General features: G+C 43.3%; 1 protein-coding gene across 6 annotated transcripts in view; it reads left to right on the top strand.

Annotated features, from left to right (window-relative positions):
• The first annotated feature begins 595 nt into the window (after positions 1 to 595).
• Positions 596 to 12,048, top strand: part of DSE (dermatan sulfate epimerase) — a 76,965-nt gene continuing 65,512 nt past the window's right edge. Inside the window, exons 1-2 of one of the 6 annotated variants that reach the window (XM_055535113.1) lie at positions 7,817 to 8,131; positions 9,229 to 9,436. The gene's annotated coding sequence lies outside the window, so the exon portion shown is untranslated. Of the gene's footprint in view, positions 821 to 998; positions 1,220 to 7,816; positions 8,132 to 9,228; positions 9,437 to 12,048 lie in introns of those variants that run through there. The other 5 variants (XM_055535116.1, XM_055535115.1, XM_055535119.1 and 2 more) reach the window with 5 other exon arrangements.

The raw sequence follows: 12,048 nt of genomic DNA, 5'->3' as shown, positions 1-12,048 counted from the left end.
TCGTTTGTAGAGTCCCCTGCTTTTGATTTACTGTATTTTGTTCGAACGGTTAAAGCGAGAACTGCTTCTAAATAGATGATTTCCTCCTTTCTCTCTGAAGAGAGTAAAAACCGAATCCGGGAGAAACGGAGTAACAATTTTGGAAAAGGAGTGGGGAGCGGGGAACAGTCTCCGGTGGTAAAGTTCTCTCCACGTTTTCCTCTCCCGGAGCTGTTTTGAAGCATCCATCAGCTCCTCCCCTCGGGCCTCCAAAAGTACCCCGCGGTTGGGGGGATTCTAGAGTCGAACCCAAAGCGTGTGGGGTCCTTAGAAACTAGAGCAAGTTGAAGCCAAAGAGGCCTGGCAGGGTAGGGGTACGTGCATTCGGGCCCGAGTGGAGGGGAAGGCCGACAGCCGCGAGTCCTCGGAGAGGAGGAGGAGGGCGAGAAAGCGGGGCGGGCCGGAGGTTGGGGTCCCTCAGCGGGAAGGGGTCCCCGTTTCCCCCTCCCATCCTCGCCGCCCGGGGCTCTGGTGACGTTGCGGTTTCCTCCTCCCTCTAGCGAGCCTCAGCGCCCGCCGCGTCCCGCCCTCCTCCCCTTTCGCCCACACCCACCCGCCCGCGCCAGCCCGGCTCGCAGTAGCGCCGCCCGAGGCTGCAGCGGCGCATCCTGTGGCGCGGCGCCCACCCGCACCCATGGCGCGGCTGGAGCGCTGAGGGTTCGGCTCCGAGGGCGCCGGGGGCCCGGGCGCCTTGGAGAGAAGGGGGCCGGGAAGGGGTTCCGGAGCCTGGGCCCAAACTGGAGAGGCGACGCCCGAGAGGACGAAACCGCGGCGGGGAGCGGTAAGCGGAGGGGCGCGCGAGTGGTGGGCAGCGGCGCGCTGCGGACGTAGCTCTGGACCCCGCGCCGCGCAACTTTCTTCCGGAGTCTCGGGCGGGTCGTCGGCCAGAGTGGCCGGGAGCCGGCGGGAGGCAAGCGCAAAGCCACGTCCCCCGCCGGGAGCCGAGCGCCGCGACCTGCGCGCCCAAGTCCAGCTCAACTGGGGGGCGCGCGAGGCGTGAAGCCGAAGCCGTGAGTTTCCCCGGCGGCAGGGCAGCTTTGAGTCCCTTTCCAACCCTTGGGCGCCCAGCGCAGAGCTGGGCGCACGGTAAAAACTCGGAGATCACTTTTCTGTGCGTCGGGTCCGGCCGGCCCAGTCGCGATTTCCCGGACGGCCGGGGGCTCCGGCTTCCCTCTGCCCGGTAGGTTGGCACAGTTTCGCGCCCTCCTTTCCCTCCGTCTCCCTGTTAATTGGGGTGGTGGTGGTCGGGTGTGCCGATCCTGGCGCTGGCAGCCAGCCTCTGCGACTGTGGAAGCCAGGCAAGCACGTCCCGAGCCTCCCTAGACGCCGGATTCCAAAGCCGCCAGGCTCCACCGACACTTGGAGAAATTGTTGGTAAACCTCACTCCCAGGCAGCCCCTGGTGGTGGGGTGGGGGGTGGGACGTGCTTGACTCACAGGCTGGGAAGCTCTGTGAGCAATGCCACATGGGCTCTGTCGCGGATGGAATCTAAGCTGTTTGTGACCTCAGAATTTTCTCATTTTCATCGCTCGGTTGTGGCATCAACCTCTGCTCAGGCTGGCGGGCATTGAAGGCTGAAACCGAATCGATTGCTTAGAAGTAGGAGGTGAACCTCATTTACTTGGAATTCCTTAGATCAGAAAATGACACTTTTAGTTTCTAGGGATCTCCGTGTTATAGGGTTCTTTTAAACATTTTTTCATTAGTCATGCTTTAGAGAGTCATGGTTTAGTTGACATTAAATTTGAGAACGGACGTTCTCACTGAGAAATAGTTTCAAAACATTTTTTTCCCCCAGTATTTTATTTTTCACATAATAGACCTTAACCTTTCAGGAATTTCCTTTTCCTCAGTTTTTTTTTTTTTTAATTTCGCAATAAATGATAACTTGTATAAAATGAAATAGGATATGCAATATTTTGTAGAATATTCTGACTACTTCTAAAATGAGATCCCCAAATTGTTTGTGGATTCATGGAAGAAATTTGTGTTTATGTACTACATGGTTACCATACAGATAGATATGTGTCCTTTTGTAAAGTGTGCAGGTAAGATGTGTTCTATAAAAATAGAGAAGAGAAAATGTGGACAAAAGGGAGATTTGCAACAGAAAACAGTATAGACCCCTTGTCACTGAAGGACTTATTAGCACCTTCCTGGGCCTGCTGGGTAGAAGGTTTTTAAAGTTCCTCTCTCTGAGGTTTGGGGCCTGGTTATGGAATGACTGGGTAAGAAGTTAGCCACATGAAGTCAGGACCATCATAATACCTAACATTTGTGTGTCTATCTACTTTAGTATTTATAAAGTTAGTCCACAAACTAGCTAATAACATGTTTTCAATGAGATTTGTTGACCAGTCCAGTATCCCACAATGCTGCCTTGAGGGGCTCTGATGGTCATCCAGGAGCAAAGGTTCTTAACTTCACTGAGGTTGTACTGCCCTTCCCAAGACCTCATTATAAAGGTTTCTTTTAATCTCTGAAAAAGTATTTTAAGATCATAGATGAAAATACATTCTGCAATTAAGCAATAAGATGTTTGTTTATACATTTCTTAATATTTGTAGTTGAATATTTTGGTATTTATTTCTACTTGCCTTGGATGACACTCTGTCCCATGAAAGAAATCACATGATTTCCACTCAATATTACAATTTCAACAAATGATTGGAAAGGAATAAAGGAAGATACAGCATTTAGATTGGGGTTTTACTGTATCAATAATGTTTGTTTCCCAAAGGGGTAAAGAAACTAGTAAAAAATTAGCATTCTGTAGTTGCAGTGTGTATTAAATATTACTTGCATGCATACTAAATCGCTTCAGTCATACCCAGCTCTTTGCAACCACATGGACTGTATCCATCCAGGCTCCTCTGTCCATGGAATTCTCTAGGCAAGAATACTGGAGTAGATGGCCATGCCCTCCTCCAGGGATCTTCCCCACCCAGGGATTGAACCCATGTCTCTCATGTCTTCTGCATTGGTGGGGGTTCTTTACCATTAGCGCCATGTGAGAAGCCCAGATATCATTAGCATGTTTGTACATGTTCTTATCCTTTTTTCACCTTCTTCCCCCATAAATTAAAAAAAAAAACAAAACAACTTTTTTTATGCTAGAATATGTTTATGGCAGGCCTTTGAGGAGATCAAGACCCTCCTGTAGAGGGAAGGTCATCATTGTAGTGGATCCTTTTATTCCGTTTACTGAGAAGGGCTGGATCTTTACTACTATGAAGGAGTGGGTAAGGTGGAGATTCCATGTCCAGCAATCCTTCTGAAAGAATGGCTCCAAGTAGAGGACAGGACAGTTCTTTTGACTATATATTATAAAATGCCTTAGGATTTTCTCATCTTGGAATTACATTATCTTCACCCATGGTAATTTGTGGGCTTTCCAGGTGGCCCTAGTGGTAAAGAACCTGCCTGCCATTGCAGGAGACATTAGAGACATGCGTTCAATCCCTAGGTAGGGAAGATTCCCTGGAAGAGGGCGTGTCAGTCTACTCCAGTATTCTTGCCTGGAGAATCCCGTGGACAGAGGAGCCTGGTGGGCTACAGTCCATGGGGTCACAGAGTCAGATGTGACTGAAGTGACTTAGCACGTATGCTTGTTGATTTGTAGAAAAAAAACTTGTTGGGGGTCACCAAATTACCAGTGGGTATTTGGATGACACAGTGTAATCTAAACCAAGAGTCAGTGCCTGACATGGGAATTCGGCAAGTGTATAAGTTCAGAGTACCAAAAAGAAATTACTTCCCAGTGAAATTCATCTGATGAATTAAGGGCAGAATGGAAGTAGAGTTTAAAGTCCTAGATTTCAGTGGCACTGATCCATGCTTCTATTTGATGATGGCAGTAATTAGAAATGGATGAATTTCAAAAAGTCTTACTGATTCTAATGCCCAACTCTAATAGAAATTATATATTTTAAAAGTGAAACCTTGCATTAAGTGGATAATATTTTTAATTGAAGTGATTTTTCTTTAAAGAAAATCTTTCTATATATTTTAATAAATAAATGTAGTCCCAGGTTCTTACCCATCTAACTTTAGTGTTTCACAGCTCCTACTTGCATGTAGAAGAGTGGTTTGATTAGGGGCTGGTGGAGAGATATTACTGAAAAGAATCATACTAGAAAAAAAGGTAGTGTTGTGGACAGGATAAAAAGGAGCCTAATAAACTCTTGCTTATGAATTCCTGTGCATTAGACAATGGAAGGAAAACAAGAGTCCCTGGTAGATCATACAGCTATGTGAATGCTTCTATTTAAAACTGCCTAGGGCTTCCCCATGGCTCAGTGGTGAAAAACCTTCCTGCAATGCAAGATGCACAGGAAGGGTGGGTTTGATCCCTGGGTTGGGAAGATCCCTTGGAGGAGGAAATGGCTACCCAGTCCAGGATTCTTGCCTGGAGAATCCCATGGACAAAGGAGCCTGGTAGGCTACAGTCCATAGGGTGGCAAAGAGTCAGACATGACTGAGCGTGAGCGTGAGAAAGTAATTCAATATTTTTCCAAAGAATTCTAATATTTTCATTTTTTAGCCTAGTGGAAGTGAAGAGTGATATAGAGCAGGTGTCTTATCCTTATTTTAGAGCTGTAGAAATGGAAATACCATGAAAAGAAGAGACTTGTCTGTCATTTACAAGTAATGACTGGGGAGCCTGGTGGGCTGCCATCTATGGGGTCGCACAGAGTCGGACACGACTGAAGTGACTTAGCAGCAGCAGTAGCAGTGGCCTATTTTAAATATGAGATTAACCTAAATGGCATATTTTATTCTACTTTTCTCCTTTATGATTCCACATCCATGTTATTAAAGACTCTTACATTTCATTTTCTTACAGATCTAATTTATTATCCCATTTACTACTCATTACTGTCCATGATTTGTCAGCTCCCTGGAATGCTTGCTTATGTGTTTTCCAGGCTTCTGTAAACTGGCTGCTTTGGGGCCCTCTTCCCACAGCACGCTCCTCTCACTCTGCTTATCTCTTATCATCCTCATCAGGGTTCCATCCTGGGGCCCCTTCTGATTCCCACAGAGCCCTGTGCTCATTGCTCAGCTCTCATTTGCTGGCTTCAGGTTTTTGGGTGTTTTACCAGTTGTGTTGCTTCCGTCTGCATGTCTCAGCAAGCTCCAGCATATCAAGGGTATGGATTTCAGATCCTCTGTCAGATGCCCAGAAGAGTATAAACCTGCAGGAGGCAGAGTGTTTAGAGAGTCTGTTAAATACCACAGAAAAGAAAAGGGAATGATTTTACTTTGGAAAAAGAAGACATGATGGTTGCAACAATCTGTTTTGTTTTTTTTTTTTTAATTTTTAAAAATTAATTTGTTTGGAGTACAATTGCTTTTTTTAAAATTAATTTTTATTGGAGAATGATTGCTTTCCCACCCCCACCCCACCCTATCATGCTACACAGCATGTGGGATCTTAGTTCCCAGACCAGGGATGGAACCTGCACCCCTTGGCTTTGGAAGCGTGGTGTCTTAACCACTGGACCACCAGGCAAGTTCCATCTGTTTATTTCTTGAATGGAGTTCTGTCCTTAATTCCAGATAACACTATGAATTTTAATGTGCTTTAAGATTACCACTGGATTTCCTTCTATTTGTTCCAACTCCCTTAGGGTAGTCCATAAACATGATCTTGGTAAGTGTTGTCATCGAATGTTAGTAAACAATTTCTGAAAGAACAGAATTTCCCTCTTTAGTAATATGTAGAAGCTATAAACATCCTGGTAATAGCATGATTTGTTTGGGCATTTTATATTTGAGAATAGTTATAACCATTAGGTAAGTGTAGTCCTGTTTTTAAAAATATAACAAAACACATGTGTGTAGTTAACTCTCAGTTATGCATATGTCGTGTATCCATTGTAGACTGCATCCATCTGCTTTGCTCTAGACAGAATTTGCAACTCAGTGTATATATGTGTACACATGCGAAAAATATTTTTGGTATTATTTATGGAATTAACAGGGCCTCTCTACTTAATTAGTGGAAAATATTAGGATTATCATAGTAAAATTCCCTGTGTGTTTAGTGTACATGATCATTCAGTAGAAATTGAGTAGGTCCACAGTCATTTAACTCCAGTACTCTTGCCTGGAAAATCCCATGGATGGAGGAGCCTGGTAGGCTGCAGTCCATGGGGTCGCTAAGAGTCAGACATGACTGAGCGACTTCACTTTCACTTTTCACTTTCATGCATTGGAGAAGGAAATGGCAGCCCACTCCAGTGTTCTTGCCTGGAGAATCCCAGGGACAGGGGAGCCTGTGGGGCTGCCGTCTATGGGGTCACACAGAGTTGGGCACGACTGAAGTGACTTAGCAGCAGCACAGTCATTTAAATCTTTCCATTTGAAATACTCATTTCATATACAGATGCCATAGGGTTGTAAATTTGTTGATTAAAGTAAGGTTTTTGCATTTTTCTCATGTGTAACAAACTTAGCTACTAAGCAAAAGGGATTTAATGCGTGCAGATGTTATACCACAACAAAGCTGAGTCAGCATTTCATAACTCTTAAAAAGAATTTGTAAAGGAAATGGGCTCACCAAGCTGTGGGTCTATAATATTTTTATTGATGAAGTACACAGGCAATGTACTGGCTTTACTGTTGGAGTCTAATGACTATTGTGAGAAAAATGGGGATATTTGTTAGCAATTCTTGAAGTGGGAGTTAACAGCATTAGTGTAAAATGTAGTGCTTTGCAGATTGTGTTGTGAACCTAGAGATTACTAATTTTAAAAAAATAGACTGGGAGCACGGTTGGTGAACCAGGGGATGCCAGTGATGTCCTAGATGAAGCGACAGTCCTCCCTAGCAGAAAGATCAAATGGATCATGGTAATTGGCTGAGGCCCATGGGCCTCTTGAAGAAGTCTGTTCTGTTCTGGAAACCAAAAGTGCCCTTTTTTATCTTTGCATACATTTTACCGTCACATCGTCTTCTTCAGACTGTGTGGTCTCTACTTCTTAGGGATTGGAAATCCATGCTGAAGTCACTTTTCATTAGAATTTGCTCATCTGCATTTGTATGAGATGGATGTAGGGATCTTTGGCAGGTTGGCGGGGGAGAGGAGATTGTCATCCCTCTAAAATACCTATTATGAAAAAAAAACAGGACAGAATGCAAAGGAAACAGAGGTGGCAGGAAAAAAGGAGCAGAGAAGAGCTGTGAACAATGCTCATTTATTTAGAATAAACATATTTTAAAAAGTGAAAAAAAAAGAAATAAAAGGCTACAGATTAACACCTTCATTTAGAGTAGTTCTGTACCTTGGAGTATTGAAAGGGTTATTGCATTTCTAAAGTAAGCTTACATCCAGAAAGTTGCGTCAGTGACAAAGGAACTCAAGAATTGCATGATAAAAATCATCAAGTAGCTTAAAAATGTTTCCTGCCAGGGTGCACTCAACACCCTGACACCGGGCAGAGTGGTAGTGAAGCCCGGCAGGCTGCAGGATGACACTGCTTACCTTCTTACAGTTGTGACTGTCGGCTTTTCTTCTTGACACAGTGCTATTTTTGTTGTCTTGACTATATCTGAGGACAGACTCTAAGTAAAGGATTTCTGGAATTCCACAGATTCTGGTAAAGAGCTCTTCTTGGGGCCTTGGCAGTTGGATGACAGCATCCTAGGAGGCTCGCATGGGGCCGGGTTCACCAGCGCCTTGGATAATCGGGTAGGGGCCAGCTGGATTTAAGAATCACCTGCAGTGTTTACACTTCTCCCAAGGGGGAAATGGGCCTGGCAGGAAGGAAAAAGGGGCCTGAAAGGGAATGTTGAACAGCTGTTTTCCATCTTCCCTGAAGAAAAAGAAGAGGAAATCGACTTACAGCAGGCATCAAGAGGGATTTATGCTAAATACAGGGAAGTTTTTCTGAATGTTTTAACCTTTAGAATGGATTTATGAAGGAGGCCTTTGAGTTCTTCTCTGTTTAGAAAGGTTTAAGTGAGGTTGTCCAGGAGGGATGTTAGCATTTGTCTTCTGGGGTTCTAATTTTATGACTGCTGCTCATCTGGATTTGAAAATCTTGGAAATTAAAAGTGACTTAATTATGTGAATGTAGACGATATGGTGAGTTTTAGTGTTTGAAATACAAGTCATCTATAGTTTCTACTTAGCACTTTTGTTTGTTAGAGCAAAGTATTAATATTTGCTCACTGGTTAAATATTGATCATGCATAAGATTGCTTCAGCGTTTCATTCAGATACACATTACAGTGTCTGAAAGCCCTTCTCCTCTATGTCTAATCTATTTTCTCCTCAAACGGATCACTTTTCCTCTACATTTCTTTTTTATTTTAGAAAATCTTTTTTAAAAAGGGCTTGGCAGCAGATTGTGGTGTTCCATTTGGACTTTCAGTAATATCTTTTACATTTCTCTACCCCATTTTTATAGTAGAACTAGACTGGCAACAGTGGTCACATGAATGTATGGGGCATTCATTAGCCATGTGGTCAAAACATAGAGGTTGCCCATGTCAGAAAGAGCTCAGAAACTCCACTTGTATTCCAGACTTCTTAACAGCAGTGTTTTTGGTTAAAAGGAATGGCATGTATAGAAACAGAACGTGAGCTTTGTTTCAGTTTTGTTCAGGAAAATAGACTCTAGTAGAATTAATTTGTGGTTGCAGGCCAGTGGTCGTGTTTTTTCACAGTAATAAAATTAGGCAGGACTTAAGATGTAATCATCTTAAAAGCATGTTCATACTGATGCTGCTAAAGGTGTTAGAAAGCAGACTTAGCCAATATTGGGTCAGTGGGTTTGGGGGATGCCAAGAACAGGAGCCCAACAATGTCAGTGTCTTGGGCAGCTGAAATGGAATGTTTCCACTTAGTTTTACAGCCCATAGTTTTAAAGCAATTTTGAAATGTTTTTCACATTTACCTTTCTCAGAGGAAACGGATTTCTTAGAATCACTGAAAAGCCTGCAGAGTTAACCAGTTAAAGTGTCTTTTGCTGTCTCCCTTAGATATGAGGTTGATTTCTTCTTTTTTCCTCTATTTTGAATGTAAGTCTTTCACAAGTTAGAGCACGTTGGTTCTAATGAGAACCCAGGTGAAATAGAGAGCAGAATAATAATTGATCTATTACTTTTATGCAATAGTTCAGTTTATCATTTCTTAAACTCTAGCGTAAAAATTTAAGATCCACTTCTTTTCTCTTACAGAAACCAGTATTGTTTCCATAAGAGATCCTGTTAATCACATGCTCTGTTAGGGTTCTAAGCTTTTCAGCATCAATAGTTTTTAGATTTACTGTGACTTGCATAGAGTTATTCTAAATAAAATTCAAATTAACAAATGGTATTTGAGTATCTGCTGCAGGAACTTGAAAAATTCAGTTTCACCTCAACTTGTAATCTGGCAAGTTTTAGGGTAAGTTGGGCCACTTTCAATATCTCTTTCTTGGGGAAGAAATGTGTTGGCAGTATTTATACTACTAAATTGCCATAAAATGATAAATCCTGTGCCTAAAGAAGTTGAATGGAGCTAGCAGTGTTCGGGTGGTTATGTAACAGACCCTTCTTTGTGCGCTTACACCTTTTTTTCTTGTTGGTGAAGCCACTGAAGTTTGGTTCAGTGATTGCAAGTTTTAGAAAAGATAAATCTGTGTTACCAGGAATGAATGCTTTGATATATAACTTTTTCCAGTGTACTTTTGAACCTGAGAGTCAGATGAAAGAACGTTCTACTTTAGCGATAGAAATACTGAAAGGATTTAGTCATTCAGCAAGTACTTGCCAGGTACTTCATGTTTGAGGGGATGTCTGGTTGGAGCCGAAGCAGGGCAGCATGCAAAAAAGAAAAAAAAACATGGTTTTCAGCCTTCAGGAGCTGTAAAGTCTGGTTGGAGAAGGATAACTGAGTATGAAACTTTATGAGAACAATTAAGTGTTGAACAGACAAATCCTTGCAACAGGATTGCAGGAAGAAAAATGTCTGTGAGGGTTACGTGGGCAAAGAATACTCAGCAAGGAGGGGAGAATGAACTGGGCCTCAGAGGATTTTATGCCAAAAGGGGGAGGAGAGAAAGCCTTGCACGCATAGCCACCAGCTAAGCAAAGGCACAGGAAGAGGAGTGAGCTAAGGACTGGGGTAGCCGCCAGGTCAAGGAGAGCTTCTTAGAAAAATCATGCGAATTCCATCTCCTTTCATGACAGTCTCTCTCCTATCTTCTGTACCTTCTTCATGAATTCTTTCCTTGTTTTCCACAAATATTTTTGAAGGCCTGTGTTGCACATAATCATTTGTGCATGACACCATAGGGAAGACAAAGAAGATCTAAGGGGATCTAAGATCCCCGCCTCCCAGCGGCTTATACCTGAGCAGGTGTGATCTGTCTCAGAGCCCTTTTGGATTCAGAGAGGACTGAAACAATAAATGTGAGAAAAGGAGAAAACAAGTATCTTCAAGTAACTCAGTGTGCATGTTATTAGTACTGAGTGTATTAATTAGTGGACATAGTTAAAGATAGTTATAGATAGATAGCTATAGACATTCTTCTGATCCCTTTTTAAGACCCAGTTCAGATGCCCCTCAGTGTATCCATCCTTCTTCAACTCAGTTGGAAGTATTGATTTCTATAAATTTCAGTAGTACTTTGTAATTCTCATATAATTCTTTTTCTTTTGGCCTGTAGGATCTTAGCTCCCCAACCAGGGATCAGACCCATGCCCCCTGCAGTGGCAGCTCGGAGTCCTAACTACTGGACTGTCAGGGAATTTTCTTACTTCCTTTTTCTTTAGTGGTTTGTGTAGATATTTTCTTTGTTTTACCATTTTATAAAAGGGCAGATGCACTTTCTTGGTTGGCATCATCCCTGAATTCCCAAAGAGTATTGAGCAATGCGTGCATGGGGCCATTGGGGAGGCCACTTGTGGATAGAGTTGCTAGGGAATGCTTCGTAGATAGTACTGTGCTCTTTGAGAAAGATATGAGGTTGATGTGGACCAGGTAGAGAGAACCCTCAGAGAGAGTAACGGTGGGAATCGAGGATAAAATATGAGTCGTGCTCAAGCAAGGATGAGCAGTTAAGCGTGAAGGGAGAGTTTGTCTGGGGAGGAAGTGAATGCTAATGTTGAAGAGACGGGCCAGAACTAGACTGTGGAAGCTCTTGGAGGAGAAAATTGTTATTTCTGCTGTGGGAAATAGAGGCTCTTGAGTAGGAAAGTGGTTATGATGATGGTGATTTATTTAATTTGGAAGGACCTTGATAGTTTACAAAGATAGTTATTTCATGGGTAATACTGTCAGACTGCATGGGTTTATATCTTGGCCCCTTCACTTTCTGTGTGACCTTGACTGGTAAAGAATCTGCCCGCAATGTGGGAGACCTGGGTTCAATCTCTGGGTTGGGAAAATCCCTTGGAGAAGGGAAAGGCTGCCCACTCCACTATTCTAGCCTGGAAAATTCCATGGACTATACAGTCCATGGGGTTGCAAAGAGTCCGACACTACTGAGTGACTTACACTTTGACTTTTCTTTTCCTTACTATTCTGCTGTGCCTCAGTTTCCTCAGCTGTGAAAAGGGGACGATATTAGTATCTGTGTTACGGCATTGTGGTGAAGATTAAATGAGTTAACCCATGTGAACTACCTAGCATAGTTCCTAGTATTTGGTAAGCACTATATATGTTTATTGTTTATAGCAGCCTTTGGTGTAGATATAATAAAAATTACGATCCCTACTTTAGGAATGGAATGAGGCCTGGAGTGCTGCAGTGCCGGGGTCCAGCCCCAGCTGATCCAGGGTATTCGAAGGAGAGACGGCATAGGCGAGGGTCAGGAAACAACTGCTTAATTAAACGTTAATTAAGGAATAGAATAAGGATAGCTCAGTAGGAAAATTCAGTGGAGAAAAGAGGCTGAGTAGCTTGGTTTACGCGGGGGACCAATAAAACTTCAAGACAAGAAGCTTGCACCACTTACGTAGGCCGCAGGCGTCCTTCCGTTCTCCCGAAGGAGAGGAGACACTGAGGCCTCCCCG

The sequence above is a fragment of the Bubalus kerabau genome, chromosome 9, assembly GCF_029407905.1.
Source record: "Bubalus kerabau isolate K-KA32 ecotype Philippines breed swamp buffalo chromosome 9, PCC_UOA_SB_1v2, whole genome shotgun sequence".
NCBI lineage: Eukaryota > Metazoa > Chordata > Mammalia > Artiodactyla > Bovidae > Bubalus > Bubalus kerabau.
This window is presented reverse-complemented; position numbering and strand designations above follow the sequence as displayed.